This window comes from Gorilla gorilla, chromosome 9 (assembly GCF_029281585.2).
Source record: "Gorilla gorilla gorilla isolate KB3781 chromosome 9, NHGRI_mGorGor1-v2.1_pri, whole genome shotgun sequence".
Taxonomy (NCBI): domain Eukaryota; kingdom Metazoa; phylum Chordata; class Mammalia; order Primates; family Hominidae; genus Gorilla; species Gorilla gorilla.
In genome coordinates, this window is record NC_073233.2 from 143,460,597 (window position 1) to 143,481,926 (window position 21,330).

General features: G+C 47.0%; 1 long non-coding RNA gene across 1 annotated transcript in view; it reads left to right on the forward strand.

The window, feature by feature from the left end:
• The first annotated feature begins 1,408 nt into the window (after positions 1-1,408).
• The window catches only part of LOC134756490 (uncharacterized), a 61,328-nt gene continuing 41,406 nt past the window's right edge, over positions 1,409-21,330 (forward strand). The window contains exons 1-2 of the long non-coding RNA XR_010129229.1: positions 1,409-1,543; positions 6,160-6,355. This is a non-coding gene — a long non-coding RNA (uncharacterized lncRNA). The remainder of the gene's footprint in view (positions 1,544-6,159; positions 6,356-21,330) is intronic.

A 21,330-nucleotide genomic window follows, 5' to 3' on the forward strand; every position in this document is an offset into this window, starting at 1 on the left:
TAACAACTGATTTGTTAATATCAGATTACTTCAAGTTACTTGTTTTGGTAAGAATTAAAGCAGAGGGGACTTCTTTATGCTGACTCAGGTAGACTGGAATCTCTTCAGGGAAAAAGGGAGCTCTTTTGGGATCTATCTACTTCCTTAAAGTTTCAGCTTTGTTGTGTGTCATTCAGCGTGAGTGTCTCCATTCTGGTTTTGCCTGCTCAGTGTGGCCTAATGCGGGAGTTGTGACCAAAACAATGACCTCCCGTAATTTGTTCAACAGTTCTCCCCTTTTGGTTAGGTTCCTACCTAGGTGAGGGTGTGACTAAAAACTTAGGGCATTAGCAGTATTCTCAGTAACTATCATTTTAGGTTTCCGGTCTCAACACATCATTTAAGAAGTCAGTAAAGCTTTCTTCTATTGTGACAGCATATTTAATACTGAGAAAGAAAAGAAAATTTTTATCTTGTGAATGTGAGCTTCCTCTAAATTATCAGGTCCAGAGAGGCGTGGGAATGAGGCAGCAGTCACGTCCCATTTCCCTCTTAGCTAAGTAATCATATCTTGAAGCTGCTTGCTATATAGACTAGACTGACTGTCATCAGCTATAGATTAACCTAAGAGTGTCTTTGAATATTTTTTCCAGTGGCAAATATTTGCTTCTGTTGTATCATAGCTGAAAGGAATGCTGGGAAACAAAATAAAGACAAGCATTCATTAGAATAAGTGATCCAGTCACAATGAATCAATTTGAACTTTTTTTTTTTTCCCACAAAGTCATACTTTGAAAACGTCCAGCCGTAAATTGAAATAGTCTCCAAAATGTGAATTTTTTTCCCTGGTTCTAAGATGACCAGCTTTCTTAGAGAGTGAACTACACCATAAGAAAAATGATATGACCATGTTTACACATATATGTTATCATAACATAAAACATGTAAAAGGGGCATTTCTTTGAAAGTATATATTAGTCTGTATAATTTACTTTGCAGTATCATGAATGCTCTTATTTTTAAAAGTAGGAGTAGTTACTGTCAATTACTAATTTTTAGTACAAATAATTTAGCAGATATCTGAAAAAATTACAATTTTTAAATAGAGGTTTTATTTTAAATTAGTTTTAGATTCATACAGAAATTGGGAAGAAAATGCAGATTTCCCATGTAGACGCAACCTAGTTTCCCCTCTTTTTAACATATCAACATGTATCAGATAGGTTTAACATCTTTTTTTTTTTTTTTTTTCCAGACAGAGTCTCAACCAGGCTGGAGTGCAGTGGCGTGATCTCGGCTCACTGCAACCTCCGCCTCCCAGGTTCAAGCGATTCTCCTGCCTCAGCCTCCTGAGTAGCTGGTATTACAGGCGCCTGCCATCATGCCCGGCTAATTTTTGTATTTTTAGTAGAGATGAGGTTTCACCACATTGGCCAGGCTGGTCTTGAACTCCTGATCTCAGGTGATCCGCCCGCCTCAGCCTCCCAAAGTGCTGGGATTACAGACATGAGCCACCACTCCTGACCAACATCTTACATCATTTCTTGTCATACTTAATGACTGGGTATTACTATATTATTAAATAAGCTCACATCTTATTTGGTTTCCCTTAGTTCTGCCTTTTTCTCTCCCAGGATCCTATCTAGGATCCCATAGGACATTTAGTCATCATGTCAGGCTCTTCTTGGCTGTGACAGTCTCTCAGACTTTACTTCTGAGGACCTGGAACAGTGTTAGGAGGATTGGTCAGGTATTGTGTAGAATGTCCTCCATTGTGGTTTACTTGGGGTTTTTCTCATAATCAGCCTGGGTTTAGGGGTTTGCGGGAAGCAGAGCAGATGTGTAGTGTGTCCACAAAAAGAGTCAAAGACTGTAAAATATTTGAAGAGATGTATTCTGAGCCAAATATGAGTGACCATGGCCCTTGACACAGCCCTCAGGAGACCCTGAGAACATGTGCCCAAGGTCTTTGGGGTGCAGGTTGGTTCTATACATTTTAGGGAGATAGGAGACATCAATCAAGTGTATTTAAGATATATATTGGTTCGGTCCAGAAAGGTGGGACAACCCAATGGATTAGGGTGGGGTGGGGCTTCCAGGTTATAGGTACATTTAAAATTTTTCTGATTGGCAGTTTGTTGAAAGACTTACTATCAATAGAAAGGAGTGTCTGGGCTATGATAAGGGGTTATGGAGACCAAGGTTTTGTCATGGAGATGAAGCTTGCAGGTAGCAGGCTTCAGAGAGAATAGATTGTAAATGTTTCTTATCAGATTTAAGGTTGTGTTGATGTTAAATGCTGATTGGCTTTTCCTGAATTCCAAAAGGGAGGAGGGCATCATGAGGCATGTCTGACCACCTCTTTCCCATCATAGCCTGAACCAGTCTTCCAGGTTAACTTTGGTGTCCCCTGGTGGAGAGGTGGTTGTGGGAAAGATCTTTGAATTTTATTTTTGGTTTGCAAGCGCTAGTCTAGTCACTTCATGCTCTCAAGATGTGTTATCACCATTAATGTTAACTTTTATCACTTGGTTGAGGCAGTGTTTTCAGGTTTTTCACTGTGAAGTTACTTTTTTCCCATGTCTATATTGTATGTATGCTTTTGGAGGAAGTCATCATGCAGAGCTCATACTTAAAGGAGTGGGGAGTTAGCCCCACCTCCTTGATGGCTGTCTATATCAGGTATTTGGAATTCTTCTGTATAAGAGATTTCTATTCAGCCCATTTGCATATCTGTTTAATCATTTATTTATACCAGTATGGGTCCACAGATAGTTACTTTAATCTTTTGGTTGTTATCTAATTGTACAGTATTTTGTTGCTCTTTGTTCATACCTGTGGCCATTGGTAGCTCTTTCCACTGGCTCCTTTTACGTAATTTCATGGTTTTTTTTTATAATTTATTTCTGTTACTTCAAAAGTACCCTGGCTCATATATTTTCTGTCCCAGTCCTAGTTTCAGCTATTTCTTCTAATAGCCCTGATTTCTTTTGTTAGAGAATGGTATGAACAACTTACATCTGGCCACTAAATGTGGTCATTGCGTCATGACACTTACAGCTGACAGTGCAAAGAAATATATGTGTGTCTTCTAACTTATATGTACCCACTTAATTATAAAGGTTTCTATGTGGAACCATCTATGTATATGTTAAGCTAAATGTGAGTTTATACTTATGTTGTATATATATATTCTGACTCATTATGACAGAGATCATTCTAGGCTTCCCTATTTTTTATCTGTAACTTCTCACTGTAATAGTGAGGAACCTGGCTCCTACTATCTGCCATTTATTTCATCCCTTGTACCATTGGGAACAATGAATTCATTCTTGATCAAGATTCCAGGTTGGGACTTAATAAGAAATATATGTTTGGTCTGTGTCTGCAGTTCCTGGTACAGAGCTTCTAAAACTATTATAATTTCCTGAACAGTAGGGGTGCTAGGAGCATCTTGTGTTCTAATATTTGGTCTTTGGCCCTGGTTCCTGATGCAGAGTTCCTAAATCTCTTGGAATCTCGTGGATAATAGGAATGGCTTCTGTTCTAATAAGGACACTCTGTGGGTTCCTGGATGGTTTCAGGATGGGGATGGTCACCAGAAAGACCAAGCCATGATAAGAAGGTTGTAACTTTTAGCTTAACATGCAATCCTTTGAGGGTGTGAAGGGACTGGAAATTGAGTTAATAATCCATCATGTCTACATGATGAAGCTTCCATAAAAATTCCTAAAATATGGAATTTGGAAAGTTCCAGATCAAGGCTGACAGATTTGATGTCTAGTGAGGGCTCATCTATCATAGATAGTGCCTTCTAGCATGTCGTGACATGGCAGAATGGGGAAACGGGCTCCTAGATGCTTTTATAAGGGCACTGGTTTCATTCATGAGGACAGCACTCTCATGATCCGATCACCTCTCGGTTACCTCTGAATACCATCCCTTTGGGGATTACATTTCAAAATAGGAATTTGGGGTGGGGGTGTACACACATTGAGACCATAATAACTAGTAAACATAAGTAAGTATTTCCTAGTTCCATAAGCCATCATAGCAAATTGTCAAACCTGAAGAGGGGGTGTAGGAATGCCTAGTTTCTGGCCAAGTCATATAGAAGTTTGGGTAAACTGGGGATTCACTACTTGTGATTGGCATCTGAGGTTGTGGACAGTCTGGTGTTACTAAGCCCTTAACTTGTAGGGTGTATACTAACTCCAGGTAATCAGTGTCACAGTTGAATTACAGGATACCCAATTGTTTTCCAGAGAGTTGGAATATTGGTTGGTATGGGAAACACCCCCCACCCCCCCACAATTTGCTGTTAAAAGTGGAGTGTTGATAGTATAGAGGAAAATCATGGTTATTTTTCTTTTTACAGATATAGTAGTTTCAAAATTAACTATTATCCCTATGGGAAATAACTTTATAAAATAGAGTCCACTGTTGGTGTATATAGTACGTTTTGTTTTTAGTCTATGGCTTCTACTCATTTCCAGCTCAGCACCTTTGGCCCACCACTTGCAACATACATTGGTAATACAGTTCGATTCTTGGTTGCACTCTGTATTTTGTCCTTAGATACTTCCACATCCTAAATCATTTAATTTGTGTAGATTGTGGTTTGTTCTTTGTGCATTAAAATTCTGTGGGTTTTATCAAATGCATAGTGTCAGATATCCACTACTGAAGCAGCATACAGAATACTTCAAATCCCCACCCCAGACAGTCACTGATCTGACTATCATCTCTTTGGTTGTGCTTTTTCCAGAATGTTATATGAATGGAGTCATATAATGTATAACATCTTCATACTGCCACCCTTTACTTAGCAACATAGATGCAAGATTCATTCATTTGTTTTCATGGATTGACAGTTCATTCCTTTCTGTTGGTGAATGGTGTTCCATTGCATGGTTGTACTTCAAATTGATTATGCATTCAGCTATTGAAGAACGTTCTGATTACTTCAAGTTTTGGCCATTATGAGTAGAGTGGCTCGTATATAATTACATGCTAGTTTTTGTTTGAACATAATTTTTCAAAGCAGCTGTCTAAACATACACAATTTAGGGGTGCATTTGTTGGATTGTAAGGTAAGACTTGTTTATCTTTGGGAAAAACTGTCAAACTATTTCCCAAAGTGGCTGTACCCATTCATGCATTCTGCCAGTAATGAATGGCCGTACCTATTGTTCTTCAACCTCCAATTGTTACTGTTGAGCTTTTTTAAGAGTACCACAGTTGTACTAGGTGTGCAGTGATATCTCAGCATTATTTTAATTTGCAGTCTCCTAATGAGATATATTGAGCATCCTTTTGTGTGATTATGTGATATCTGTATATTTTCTTTTTTTTCTTTTTTCTTTTTTTTTTTATTGAGATAGAGTCTCGTTCTGTCACTCAGGCTGGAGTGCAGTGGCGTGATCTTGGGTCACTGCAACCTCCACCTCCGATGTTCAAGCAATTCTCTTGCATCAGCCTCCCAAGTAGCTGGGATTACAGGCACCCACCACCATGCGTGGCTAATTTTTTTGTATTTTTAGTAGAGAGGGGGTATCACTATGTTGGCCAGGCTGATCTCAAATTCCTGACCTCAGGTGACTCACCCGCCTCAGCCTCCCAAAGTGCTGGGGTTATAGGCATGAGCCACCACACCTGGCCTGCTATCTATACATTTTATTTGGCTGGATGTCTGTTCAGATATTTACCCAGTTTTATTTGGGTTTTTAGTTTTCTTAGTGTTCGTTTGAAGAGTTCTTTGTGTATCTTCAATACAGTTTTTAAAATCACGTTTGTATTTTCTAAATATCTTCTCACAGTGTGTCTTGTCTTTTTGTTCTCTGAATAGGGTTTTTCATAGTAGAAAATTTAGCTTTATAAAGTCTGTTCTCAGTATTTTCACGAATTGGCACTTGATGCTGTGTGTTAAAACTCAACACCAGATCCAATGTCTCTTAGGTTTTCTTTTAGATTATAGTTTTGCATTTGAAGTTGTAGTCTCTGGACAATTTTGAGTAGGTTTTTGTGTTTTAATTTGTGTATAGAGTCACTTCATTCCATTTGGCTTCCAAATAATTCTTCCATCACCATTTATGGGAAGGGTATGGATGTAGTGGCCTTTATTTCGGTTTGAATTTCCAAAATTATGACACTGAATAAACGGAATATTGAATTTTATAGGTATTTCAGGACAGCCAGGAGGGGGCGCACATCCGCCGAGAAACTGTGAGCAAGAGCGTCTGTGCTGAACCACGGAGCCACCAGAGGGCGCGCGATCCCGCCCCAACGAACTTCCCGCGGAGGTGCCAGAAGCAGCGAGGAGCTTCAACTTCCTCAGGGCAGCACGAGGGTCGTGTTAACTTGGTGTTCTTCATTGGTGAGTAAAAAGCTCCTGTCCACGGCCCTGAGTGCCAAGGAGTGAGTATTTAGAGTACTCTGCAGAGGAAGAACTTCATCTAGAAAAAGAAAACCCACAAATCGCACTGTTTGGAGTACACCCTAGTATCATTGTCAACGTCCAAGACACAGTGGCTGCTAATATATATTCTTACAGTGGCCTCTAATATAATAATCACACTGTGCCCTACATTACTATGATATCCACACCGTGCCCTAACACCCATATAATATCCACACCATGCCCTAACACTGATGTAATCCACACCATCGCTTCAAATACTAATGTAATAATATCCACACCATGCCCTATCACTGATCTAGTCCACACCATCGCTTCCAATACTAATGTAATAATATCCACACCATGCCCTAACACTGATCTAATCCACACCATCGCTTCCAATACTAATGTAGTAATATCCACACCATGCCCTATCACTGATCTAATCCACACCATCGCTTCCAATACTAATGTAGTAATATCCACACCATGCCCTATCACTGATCTAATCCACCCTATCGCTTCCAATACTAATGTAGTAATATCCCCACCATGCCCTATAACTGATCTAATCCACACCATCGCTTCCAATACTAATGTAATAATATCGACACCATGCCTTAACGCCAATCTAATCCACACCATCACTTCCAATACTAATGGAATAATATCCCCACCTTGGCCTATCATTGATCTAATCCACACCATCACTCCCAATACTAATGTAATAATATCCACACCATGCCCTATCGCTGATCTAATCCACACCATCACTTCCAATAATAATGTAATAATATCCACACCATGCCCTATCACTGATCTAGTCCACACCATCGCTTCCAATACTAATGTAATAATATGCACACCATGCCCTATCACTGATCTAATCCACACCATCACGTCCAATACTAATGTAATAATATCCACACCATGCCCTGTCACTGAGCTAGTCCACACCATCGCTTCCAATACTAATGTAATAATATCCACACCATGCCCTATCACTGATCTAATCCACACCATCGCCTCCAATACTGATGTAGCAATATCCACACCATGCCCTATCACTGATCTAATCCACACCATCGGTTCCAATACTAATGTAATAATATCCACACCATGCCCTATCACTGATCTAATCCACACCATCGCTTCCAATACTGATGTAGCAATATCCACACCATGCCCTATCACTGATCTAATCCACACCATCCCTTCCAATACTCATGTAGTAATATCCACACCATGCCCTATCACTGATCTAATCCACACCATCGCTTCCAATACTAATGTAGTAATATCCACACCATGCCCTATCACTGATCTAATCCACACCATCGCTTCCAATACTAATGTAGTAATATCCACACCATGCCCTATCACTGACCTAATCCACACCATCGCTTCCAATACTAATGTAATAATATCCACACTATGCCCTAACACTGATCTAGTCCACACCATCGCTTCCAATACTAATGTAATGATATCCACACCATGCCCTATCACTGATCTAGTCCACACCATCGCTTCCAATACTAATGTAATGATATCCACACCATGCCCTATCACTGATCTAGTCCACACCATCGCTTCCAATACTAATGTAGTGATATCCACACCATGCCCTATCACTGATCTAATGCACACCATCGCTTCCAATACTAATGTAATATTATCCACACCGTGCCCAATCACTGATGTAATCCATACCATCGCTTCCAATACTGATGTAGCAATATCCACACCATGCCCTATCACTGACCTGATCCACACCATCGCTTCCAATACTAATGTAATAATATTGACACCTAGCCCTATCACGGATCTAGTCCACACCATGGCTTCCAATACTAATGTAGTAATATCCACACCATGCCCTATCACTGATCTAATCCACACCATCGCTTCCAATACTAATGTAGTAATATCCGCCCCATGCCCTATCACTGATCTACTCCACACCATCGCTCCCAATACTAATGTAATAATATCCACACCATGCCCTATCACAGATCTAGTCCACAACATCGCTTCCAATACTAATGTAATAATATCCTCACCATGCCCTATCACTGATTTAATCCACACCATCACTGCCAATACTAATGTAATAATATCCACACCATGTCCTATCACTGATCTAGTCCACACCATCGCTTCCAATACTAATGTATTAATACCACACCATGCCCTATTACTGATCTAATCCACACCATCGCTTCCAATACTAATGTAGTAATACCCCACCATGCCCTGTCACTGATCTAATCCACAGAATCGCTTCCAATGCTAATGAAGTAATATCCACACCATGCCCTGTCGATGATCTAATCCACACCATCGCTTCCAATACTAATGTAATAATATCCACACCATGCCCTACCACTGACATAATCCACACCATCACATCCAATACTAATGTAATAATATCCACACCATGCCCTACCACTGACATAATCCACACCATCACATCCAATACTAATGTAATAATATCCACACCATGCCCTACCACTGACATAATCCACACCATCACGTCCAATACTAATGTAATAATATCCACACCATGCCCTGTCACTGAGCTAGTCCACACCATCGCTTCCAATACTAATGTAATAATATCCACACCATGCCCTATCACTGATCTAATCCACACCATCGCCTCCAATACTGATGTAGCAATATCCACACCATGCCCTATCACTGATCTAATCCACACCATCGGTTCCAATACTAATGTAATAATATCCACACCATGCCCTATCACTGATCTAATCCACACCATCGCTTCCAATACTGATGTAGCAATATCCACACCATGCCCTATCACTGATCTAATCCACACCATCACTTCCAATACTCATGTAGTAATATCCACACCATGCCCTATCACTGATCTAATCCACACCATCGCTTCCAATACTAATGTAGTAATATCCACACCATGCCCTATCACTGATCTAATCCACACCATCGCTTCCAATACTAATGTAGTAATATCCACACCATGCCCTATCACTGACCTAATCCACACCATCGCTTCCAATACTAATGTAATAATATCCACACTATGCCCTAACACTGATCTAGTCCACACCATCGCTTCCAATACTAATGTAATGATATCCACACCATGCCCTATCACTGATCTAGTCCACACCATCGCTTCCAATACTAATGTAATGATATCCACACCATGCCCTATCACTGATCTAGTCCACACCATCGCTTCCAATACTAATGTAGTGATATCCACACCATGCCCTATCACTGATCTAATGCACACCATCGCTTCCAATACTAATGTAATATTATCCACACCGTGCCCTATCACTGATGTAATCCATACCATCGCTTCCAATACTGATGTAGCAATATCCACACCATGCCCTATCACTGACCTGATCCACACCATCGCTTCCAATACTAATGTAATAATATTGACACCTAGCCCTATCACGGATCTAGTCCACACCATGGCTTCCAATACTAATGTAGTAATATCCACACCATGCCCTATCACTGATCTAATCCACACCATCGCTTCCAATACTAATGTAGTAATATCCGCCCCATGCCCTATCACTGATCTACTCCACACCATCGCTCCCAATACTAATGTAATAATATCCACACCATGCCCTATCACAGATCTAGTCCACAACATCGCTTCCAATACTAATGTAATAATATCCTCACCATGCCCTATCACTGATTTAATCCACACCATCACTGCCAATACTAATGTAATAATATCCACACCATGTCCTATCACTGATCTAGTCCTCACCATCGCTTCCAATACTAATGTATTAATACCACACCATGCCCTATTACTGATCTAATCCACACCATCGCTTCCAATACTAATGTAGTAATATCCCCACCATGCCCTGTCACTGATCTAATCCACAGAATCGCTTCCAATGCTAATGAAGTAATATCCACACCATGCCCTGTCGATGATCTAATCCACACCATCGCTTCCAATACTAATGTAATAATATCCACACCATGCCCTACCACTGACATAATCCACACCATCACATCCAATACTAATGTAATAATATCCACACCATGCCCTATCACTGATCTAATCCACACCATCGCTTCCAATAGTAATGTCATAATATCTACACCATGCCCTATCACTGATCTAGTCCAGACCATCGCCACAAATACTAATGTAATAATATCCACAGCATGCCCTATCACTGATATAATCCACACCATCACTTCCAATACTAATGAAATAACATCCACACCATGCCCTGTCACTGATCTAATCCACACTATCGCTTCCAATACTAATGTAGTAATATCCACACCATGCCCTATCACTGATCTAATCCACACCATCGCTTCCAATACTAATGGAGTAATATCGACACCATGCCTTAACGCCGATCTAATCCACACAATCACTTCCAATAGTAATGAAATAATATCCCCACCATGGCCTATCATTGATCTAATCCACACCATCACTCCCAATACTAATGTAATAATATCCACACCATGCCCTACCGCTGATCTAATCCACACCATCACTTCCAATACTAATGTAATAATATCCACACCATGCCCTATCACTGATCTAATCCACACCATCGCTTCCAGTACTAATGCAGTAATATCCACACCATGCCCTATCACTGATCTAATCCACACCATCCCTTCCAATACTAGTGCAATAATATCCACACCATGCCCGGTCACAGATCTAATCCACACCATCGCTTCCAATACTAATGTAAAAATATCCACAGCATGCCCTATCACTGATCTAGTCCACACCATCGCTTCCAATACTAATGTAATAATATCCACACCATGCCCTATCACTGATCTAATCCACACGATTGCTTCCAATACTAATGTAGTAATATCCACACCATGCCCTATCACTGATCTAATCCACACCATCGCTTCCAATACTAATGTAATAATATCCACACCATGCCCTATCACTGATCTAATCCACACCATCGCTTCCAATACTAATGTAGTAATATCCACACCATGCCCTATCACTGATCGAGTCCACAGCATCACTTCCAATACTAAGGTAGTAATATCCACACCATGCCTTATCACTGATCTAGTCCACACCATCGCTTCCAATACTAATGTAATAATATCCCCACCATGCCCTATCAGTGATCTAGTCCACACCATCGCTTCCCATACTAATGTAATAATATGCACACCATGCCCTATCACTGATCTAGTCCACAGCATCACTACCAATACTAATGTAGTAATATCCACACCATGCCTTATCACTGATCTAGTCCACACCATCGCTTCCAATACTAATGTAGTGATATCCACACCATGCCCTATCACTGATCTAATCCACACCATCGCTTCCAATAACAATGTAGTAATATCTACACCATGCCCTATCGATGATCTAATCCACACCATCGCTTCCAATACTAATGTAGTAATATCCAAACCATGCCTGTCACTGATCTAGTCCACACCATCACTTCCAATACTAATGTAGTGATATCCACAGCATGCACTATCACTGATCTAATCCACACCATCGCTTCCAATACTGATGTAACAATATCCACACCATGCCCTATCACTGATCTAATCCACACCATCGCTTCCAATACTGATGTAGCAATATCCACACCATGCCCTATCACTGATCTAATCCACACCATCGCTTCCAATACTAATGTAATAATATCCACACCATGCCCTATCACTGATCTAATCCACACCATCGCTTCCAATACTAATGTAATAATATCCACACCATGCCCTATCACTGATCTAATCCACACCATCGCTTCCAGTACTAATGTAGTAATATCCACACCATGCCCTATCACTGATCTAGTCCACACCATCGCTTCCAATAGTAATGTAATAATATCCCCACCATGCCCTATCACTGACCTAATCCACACCATCACTGCCAATACTAATGTAATAATATCCACACCATGCCCTATCACTGATGTAGTACACACCATCGCTTCCAATACTAATGTAATAATATCCACACCATGCCCTATCACTGATCTAGTCCACACCATCGCTTCCAATACTGATGTAGCAATATCCACACCATGCCCTATCACTGATCTAATCCACACCATCGCTTCCAATACTAATGTAATAATATCCACACCATGCCCTATCACTGATCTAATCCACACCATCGCTTCCAATACTAATGTAATAATATCCACACCATGCCCTATCACTGATCTAATCCACACCATCGCTTCCAGTACTAATGTAGTAATATCCACACCATGCCCTATCACTGATCTAGTCCACACCATCGCTTCCAATAGTAATGTAATAATATCCCCACCATGCCCTATCACTGACCTAATCCACACCATCACTGCCAATACTAATGTAATAATATCCACACCATGCCCTATCACTGATGTAGTACACACCATCGCTTCCAATACTAATGTAATAATATCCACACCATGCCCTATCACTGATCTAGTCCACACCATCGCTTCCAATAGTAATGTAATACTCTCCATACCATGCTCCAACAATGTTCTAGTCCACAACAACGCTTTCAATATTAATGTAATAATATCCACACCATGCCCTATCACTGATCTAGTCCACACCATCACCTCCAGTACTAATGTAATAATATCCACACCATGCCTTAACTGTGATCTAATCCACACCATCGCTTCCAATACTAATGTAATAATATCCACACCATGCCCTGTCACTGATCTAATCCACAACATCGCTTCCAATACTAATGTAATAATATCCACACCATGCCCTATCACTGATCTAGTCCACAACATCACCTCCAGTACTAATGTAATAATATCCACACCATGCCTTAACACTGATCTAATCCACACCATCACTCCCAATACTAATGTAATAATATCCACACCATGCCCTATCACTGATCTAGTCCACACCATCGCCTCCAATACTAATGTAGTAATATCCACACGATGCCTTAACACTGATCTAATCCACACCATCGCTTCCAGTACTAATGTAATAATATCCACACCATGCCCTAACACTGATCTAATCCACACCATCGCTTCCAATACTAATGTAATAATATCCACACCATGGCCTATCACTGATCTAATCCACACCGTCGCTTCCAATACTAATGTAATAATATCCAGAGCATGCCCTAACACTGATCTAATCCACACCATCGCCTCCAGTACTAATGTAATAATATCCACACCATGCCCTAACACTGATCTAATCCGCACCATTGCTTCCAATACTAATGTAATAATATGCACACCGTGGCCTATCACTGATCTAGTCCACACCATCGCTTCCAATACTAATGTAATAAAATCCACACCGTGCCTTAACACTGTTCTAATCCGCACCATCGCTTCCAATACTAATGCATTGGGGGAGTAACCTGATGAGATTCATGGATTAGAGACATGGCTCTGGCTGCTGTGGAGAAGGCACCAGGGAGAGCAGATGGCTCAATGGGTGTGCAGGAGACCTCTCCCTGAGTTTAGGGAGAGGTTTTTAAAACAGAAGAAGTTTGAGTACTTTAAATGATGATGGGAAGGAGCTAAAAGTGGGGGATAGGTTAAAGATACAGGAGAGTGGGAGGAAGAACCGACAAGTGAGGTTCCAGAGAGAGCAGGAGAAGAGGAGATTCCCATAGGGGGATTAACACTTTCTTTTCTTTTTTCTTTCTAAGACAGGGTCTCACTCTGTCGCCCAGGCTGGAGTGCAGTGGCACAATCTTGGCTCACTGTAGTGTAGACTTCCCAGGCTCAAGGGATTTCTCCCACCCCAGACTCCCAGGTAGCTGGAACTACGGGTGTGAACCACTACCAGACCTGGCTAATGTCTCTTTTTTTGGTAGACACAGAGTCTCACTATTTAACACTGATTGGTCTCCAACTCCTGGCCTCAAGCGATCCTCCTGCCTAGGCTGCCTAGGGTTGTTTTAGGGTCAGGGCCCAGGGTTAGGGTTGTTTTAGGGTCAGGGCCCAGGGTTAGGGTTGTTATAGGGTCAGTGCCAGGGCCCAGGGTTAGCGTTGTTTTAGGGTCAGGGCCAGGGCCCAGTGTTAGGGTTGTTTTAGGGTCAGGGCCAGGGCCCAAAGTTAGGGTTGTTTTAGGTTCAGGGCCCAGGGTTAGGGTTTTAGGCTCAGGGCCAGGGCCCAGGTTTAGGGTTGTTTTAGAGTCAGGGCCAGGGCCCAGGGTTAGGGTCGTTTTAGGGTCATGGCCAGGTCCCAGGGTTAGGGTTCTTTTAGGGTCAGGGCCAGGGCCCAGGGTTATGGTTGTTTTAGGGTCAGGGCCCAGGGTTAGGTTTGTTTTAGGGTCAGGGCCCAGGGTTAGGGTTGTTTTAGGGTCAGGGCCCAGGGTTAGGGTTGTTTTAGGGTCAGGGCCCAGGGTTATGGTTCTTTTAGGGTTAGGGCCCTGGGTTAGGGTTTTAGGCTCACGGCCAGGGCACAGGGTTAGGGTTTTAGGCTCAGGGCCAGGGCCCAGGGTTAGGGTTGTTTTAGGGTCAGGGCCCAGGGTTAGGGTTGTTTTAGGGTCAGGGCCCAGGGTTAGGGTTGTTTTAGGGTCAGGGCCCAGGGTTAGGGTTGTTTTCGGGTCAGGGCCCAGGGTTAGGGTTGTTTTAGGGTCAGTGCCAGGGCCCAGGTTTAGGGTTGTTTAAGGGTCAGGGCCTGGGCCCAGGGTTAATGTTGTTTTAAGGTCAGGGCCAGGGCCCAAATTTAGGGTTGTTTTAGGGTCAGGGCCCAGGGTTAGGGTTTTAGGCTCAGGTCCAGGGCCCAGCGTTAGGGTTTTAGGCTCTGGGCCAGGGCCCAGGGTTAGGGTTGTTTTAGGGTCAGGGCCAGGGCCCAGGGTTAGCGTTGTTTTAGGGTCAGGGCCAGAGCCCAGGGTTAGGGTTGTTTTAGGGTCATGGCCAGGGCCCAGGGTTAGGGTTGTTTTAGGGTCAGGGCCAGGGCCCAGGGTTATAGTTGTTTTAGGGTCAGGGACTAGGGTTAGGGTTGTTTTAGGGTCAGGGCCCAGGGTTGGGGTTGATTTAGGGTCAGGGCCAAGGGTTCGGGTTGTTTTAGGGTCAGGGCCCAGGGTTAGGGTTGTTTTAGGGACAGGGCCCAGGGTTAGGGTTGTTTTGGGGTCAGGGCCCAGGGTTAGGGTTGTTTTAGGGTCAGGGCCCAGGGTTAGGGTTGTTTTAGGGTCAGGGCCCATGGTTAGGGTTGTTTTAGGGTCAGGGCCCAGGGTTAGGGTTGCTTTAGGGTCAGGGCCCAGGGTTAGGGTTGTTTTAGGGTCAGGGTCCAGGTTTAGGGTTGTTTTAGGGTCAGGGCCCAGGGTTAGGGTTGTTTTAGGGTCAGGGCCAGGGCCCAGGTTTAGGGTTGTTTTAGGGTCAGGGCACAGGGTTAGGGTTTTAGGCTCAGGTCCAGGGCCCAGGGATAGGGTTTTAGGCTCAGGGCCAGGGCCCAGGTTTAGGGTTGTTTTAGGGTCAGGTCCAGGGCTCAGGGTTAGGGTTGTTTTAGGGTCAGGGTCAGGACCCAGGGTTATGGTTGTTTTAGGGTCAGAGCCCAGGGTTAGGGTTGTTTTAGGGTCAGGGCCCAGGGTTGGGGTTGTTTTAGGGTCAGGGCCAAGGGTTAGGGTTGTTTTAGGGTCAGGGCCCATGGGTATGCTTGTTTTAGTGTTAGGGCCCAGGGTTAGGGTTTTAGGCTCAGGGCCAGGGCCCAGGGTTAGGGTTTTAGGCTCAGGGCCAGGGCCTAGGGTTGGGGTTTCAGGCTTATGGCCAGAGCCCAAGGTTAGGGTTTTTGGCTCAGGGCCAGGGCCCAGGGTTAGGGTTTTAAGCTCAGGGCCAGGGCCCAGGGTTAGGGTTCTTTTAGGGTCAGGGCCAGGGCCCAGGGTTAGGGTTGTTTTAGGGTCAGGGCCAGCGCCCAGGGCTAGGGGTGTTTTAGGGTCAGGGCCAGGGCCCAAAGTTAGGGTTGTTTTAGGGTCATGGCCCAGGGTTAGGGTTTTCGGCTCAGGTCCAGGGCCCAGGGTTAGGGTTTTAGGCTCAGGGCCAGAGCCCAGGGTTAGGGTTTTTTTAGGGTCAGGGCCAGGGCCCAGGGTTAGGGTTGTTTTAGGGTCAGGGCCAGGGCCCAGTGTTAGGGTTGTTTTAGGGTCAGGGCCCAGTGTTAGGGTTGTTTTAGGGTCAGGGCCCAGAGTTAGGGTTTTTTTAGGGTAAGGGCCCAGGGTTAGGGTTGTTTTAGGGTCAGGGCCAGCGCCCAGGGCTAGGGGTGTTTTAGGGTCAGGGCCAGGGCCCAAAGTTAGGGTTGTTTTAGGGTCACGGCCCAGGGTTAGGGTTTTAGGCTCAGGTCCAGGGCCCTGGGTTAGGGTTTTAGGCTCCGGGCCAGAGCCCAGGGTTAGGGTTGTTTTAGGGTCAGGGCCAGGGCCCAGGGTTAGGGTTGTTTTAGGGTCAGGGCCAGGGCCCAGTGTTAGGGTTGTTTTAGGGTCAGGGCCCAGGGTTAGGGTTGTTTTAGGGTCAGGGCCCAGGGTTAGGGTTGTTTTAGGGTCAGGGCCCACAGTTAGGGTTTTTTGATCAGGGCCAGGGCCCAGGGTTAGGGTTTTAGGGTAAGGGCCAAGGCTCAGGATTAGGGTTTTAGGGTCAGGGCCAGGGCCCTGGGTTAGGGTTTTAGGGTAAGGGCCAAGGCTCAGGATTAGGGTTTTAGGGTCAGGGCCAGGGCCCTGGGTTAGGGTTTTAGGGTCAGGGCCAGGGCCCAGTGTTAGGGTTTTAGGCTCAGGGCCAGGGCCCAGGGTTAGGGTTTTAAGGTCAGGGCCAGGGCCCAGTGTTAGGTTTTTAGGATCAGGGCCAGGGCCCAGGGTTAGAGTTTTAGGGTCAGGGCCCAGGGTTAGGGATTTAGGGTCAGGGCCCAGGGTTAGGGTTTTAGGGTCAGGGCCCAGGGTTAGGGTTTTAGGGTCAGGGCCAGGGCCCAAAGTTAGGGTTGTTTTAGGTTCAGGGCCCAGGGTTAGGGTTTTAGGCTCAGGTCCAGGGCCCAGGGTTATGGTTTTAGGCTCAGGGCCAGGGCCCAGGTTTAGGGTTGTTTTAGGGTCAGGGCCAGGGCCCAGGGTTATGGTTGTTTTAGGGTCATGGCCAGGTCCCTGGGTTAGGGTTGTTTTAGGGTCAGGGCCAGGGCCCAGGGTTATGGTTGTTTTAGGGTCAGGGCCCAGGGTTAGGGTTGTTTTAGGGTCAGGGCCCAGGGTTAGGGTTGTTTTAGGGTCAGGGCCCAGGGTTAGGGTTGTTTTAGGGTCAGGGCCTAGGGTTATGGTTCTCTTAGGTTTAGGGCCCAGGGTTAGGGTTTTAGGCTCAGGGTCAGGGCCCAGGGTTAGGGTTTTAGGCTGAGGGCCAGGGCCCAGGGTTAGGGTTTTAGGCTCAGGGCCAGGGCACAGGGTTAGGGTTTTAGGCTCAGGGCCCCGGGCCCAGGGTTAGGGCTTTAGGGCCAGGGCCCGTGGCCCAGGGTTAGGGCTTTAGTGCCAGGGCCCGGGGCCCAGGGTTAGGGCTTTAGGGCCAGGGCCCGGGGCCCAGGGTTAGGGCTTTAGGGCCAGGGCCCGGGGCCCAGGTTTAGGGCTTTAGGGCCAGGGCCCGGGGCCCAGGGTTAGGGCTTTATGGCCAGGGACCGGGGCCCAGGGTTAGGGCTTTAGGGCCTGGGCCCGGGGCCCAGGGTTAGGGCTTTAGGGCCAGGGCCCGGGGCCCAGGGGGTTAGGGCTTTAGGGCCAGGGCCCGGGGCCCATGGTTAGGGCTTTAGGGGCAGGGCCCGGGGCCCAGTGTTAGGGCTTTAGGGGCAGGGCCCGGGGCCCAGGGTTAGGGCTTTAGGACCAGGGCCCGGGGCCCAGGGTTAGGGCTTTAGGGGCAGGGCCCGGGGCCCAGGGTTAGGGTTTTAGGCTCAGGGCCCGGGGCCCAGGGTTAGGGTTATTTTAGGGTCAGGGCCAGGGGCCAGGGTTAGCGTTGTTTTAGGGTCAGGGGCAGGGCCCAAAGTTACGGTTGTTTTAGGGTCAGGGCCCAGGGTTAGGGTTTTAGGCTCAGGTCCAGGGCCCAGGGTTAGGGTTTTAGGCTCAGGGCCAGGGCCCAGGTTTAGGGTTGTTTTAGGGTCAGGGCCAGGGCCCAGGGTTGGGGTTGTTTTAGGGTCATGGCCAGGGCCCAGGGTTAGGGTTGTTTTAGGGTCAGGGCCAGGGCCCATGGTTATGGTTGTTTTAGAGTTAGGGACCAGGGTTAGGGTTGTTTTAGGGTCAGGGCCCAGGGTTGGGGTTGATTTAGGGTCAGGGCCAAGGGTTCGGGTTGTTTTAGGGTCAGGGCCCAGGGTTAGGGTTGTTTTAGGGACAGGGCCCAGGGTTAGGGTTGTTTTGGGGTTAGGGCCCAGGGTTAGGGTTGTTTTAGGGTCAGGGCCCAGGGTTGGGGTTGTTTTAGGGTCAGGGCCCATGGTTAGGGTTGTTTTAGGGTCAGGGCCCATGGTTATGCTTGTTTTAGTGTTAGGGCCCAGGGTTAGGGTTTTAGGCTCAGGGCCAGGGCCCAGGGTTAGGGTTTTAGGCTCAGGGCCAGGGCCTAGGGTTGGGGTTTCAGGCTTATGGCCAGAGCCCAAGGTTAGGGTTTTTGGCTCAGGGCCAGGGCCCAGGGTTAGGGTTTTAAGCTCAGGGCCAGGACCCAGGGTTAGGGTTGTTTTAGGGTCAGGGCCAGGGCCCAGGGTTAGGGTTGTTTTAGGGTCAGGGCCAGCGCCCAGGGCTAGGGGTGTTTTAGGGTCAGGGCCAGGGCCCAAAGTTAGGGTTGTTTTAGGGTCACGGCCCAGGGTTAGGGTTTTAGGCTCAGGTACAGGGCCCAGGGTTAGGGTTTTATGCTCAGGGCCAGAGTCCAGGGTTAGGGTTGTTTTAGGGTCAGGGCCAGGGCCCAGGGTTAGGGTTGTTTTAGGGTCAGGGCCAGGGCCCAGTGTTAGGGTTGTTTTAGGATCGGGGCCCATTGTTAGGGTTGTTTTAGGGTCAGGGCCCAGGGTTAGGGTTGTTTTGGGGTTAGGGCCCAGGGTTAGGGTTGTTTTAGGGTCAGGGCCCATGGTTAGGGTTGTTTTAGGGTCAGGGCCCAGGGTTAGGGTTGCTTTAGGGTCAGGGCCCAGGGTTAGGGTTGTTTTAGGGTCAGGGTCCAGGGTTAGGGTTATTTTAGGGTCAGGGCCCAGGGTTAGGGTTTTAGGCTCAGGGCCAGGGCCCAGGGTTAGGGTTTTAGGGCCAGGGCCCGTGACCCAGGGTTAGGGCTTTAGGGACAGGGCCCGTGGTCCAGGGTTAGGGCTTTAGGGCCAGGGCCCGGGGACCAGGTTTAGGGCTTTAGGGCCAGGGCCCGGGGACCAGGGTTAGGGCTTTAGGGCCAGGGCCCGGGCACCAGGGTTAGGGCTTTAGGGCCAGGGCCCGGGGCCCAGGGTTAGGGCTTTAGGGGCAGAGCCCGGGGCCCAGGGTTAGGGCTTTAGTGGCAGGGCCCGGGGCCCAGCGTTAGGGCTTTAGGGTGAGGGCCCGGGGCCCAGGATTAGGGCTTTAGGACCAGGGCCCGGGGCCCAGGGTTAGGGTTGTTTTAGGGTCAGGGCCCGGGGCCCTAAGTTAGGGTTGTTTTAGGGTCAGGGCCCAGGGTTAGGGTTGTTTTAGGGTCAGGGCCCAGGGTTAGGGTTGTTTTAGGGTCAGGGCCTAGGGTTAGGGTTGTTTTAGCGTCAGGGCCCGGGGTTAGGGTTGTTTTAGGGTCAGGGCCCAGGGTTAGGGTTTCAGGCTCAGGTCTAGGGCCCAGGGTTGGGGTTTCAGGCTCAGGGCTAGAGCCCAAGTTTAGGGCTTTAGGTTCAGGGTCAGGGCCCAGGGTTAAGGTTTTACGCTCAGGTCCAGGGCCCAGGGTTAGGGTTTTAGGCTTAGGGCCCCGGGCCAAGGGTTAGGGCGTTAGGGCCAGGGCCCGGGGCCCAGGGTTAGGGCTTTAGGGCCAGGGCCCGGGTCCCAGGGTTAGGGCTTTAGGGCCAGGGCCCGGGTCCCAGGGTTAGGGCTTTAGGGCCAGGGCCCGGGGCCCAGGGTTAGGGCTGTAGGGCCAGGGCCCGGTGCCCAGGGTTAGGGCTTTAGGGCCAGGGCCCGGGGCCCAGGGTTAGGGCTTTAGGGCCAGGGCCCGGGGCCCAGGGTTAGGGCTTTAGTGGCAGGGCCCGGGGCCCAGGGTTAGGGCTTAGGGTCAGGGCCCGGGGTCCAGGTTTAGGGCTTTAAGACCAGGGCCCGGGGCCCAGGGTTAGGGCTTTAGGGTCAGCGCCCGGGGCCCAGGGTTAGGGTTGTTTTAGGGTCAGGGCCCGGGGCCCTAAGTTAGGGTTGTTTTAGGGTCGGGGCCCAGGGTTAGTGTTGTTTTAGGGTCAGGGCCCAGGGTTAGTGTTGTTTTAGGGTCAGGGCCCAGGGTTAGTGTTGTTTTAGGGTCAGGGCCCAGGGTTAGTGTTGTTTTAGGGTCAGGGCCCAGGGTTAGGGTTGTTTTAGGGTCAGGGCCCAGGGGTAGGGTTGTTATAGGGTCAGGGCCAGGGCCCAGGGTTTGCATTGTTTTAGGGTCAGGGCCAGGGCCCAGGCTTAGGGTTGTTTTAGGGTCAGGGCCAGGGCCCAAAGTTAGGTTTGTTTTTGGTTCAGGGCCCAGGGTTAGGGTTTTAGGCTCAGGTCCAGGGCCCAGGGCTCGGGTTTTAGGCTCTGGGCCAGGGCCCAGGTTTAGGGTTGTTTTAGAGTCAGGGCCAGGGCCCAGGGTTAGGGTTGTTTTAGGGTCATGGCCAGGTCCCAGGGTTAGGGTTGTTTTAGGGTCAGGGCTAGGGCCCAGGGTTATGGTGGTTTTAGGGTCAGGGCTGAGAGTTAGGTTTGTTTTAGGGTCAGGGCCCAGGGTTAGGGTTCTTTTAGGGTCAGGGCCCAGGGTTAGGGTTGTTTTAGGGTCAGGGCCCAGGGTTATGGTTCTTTTAGGGTTAGGG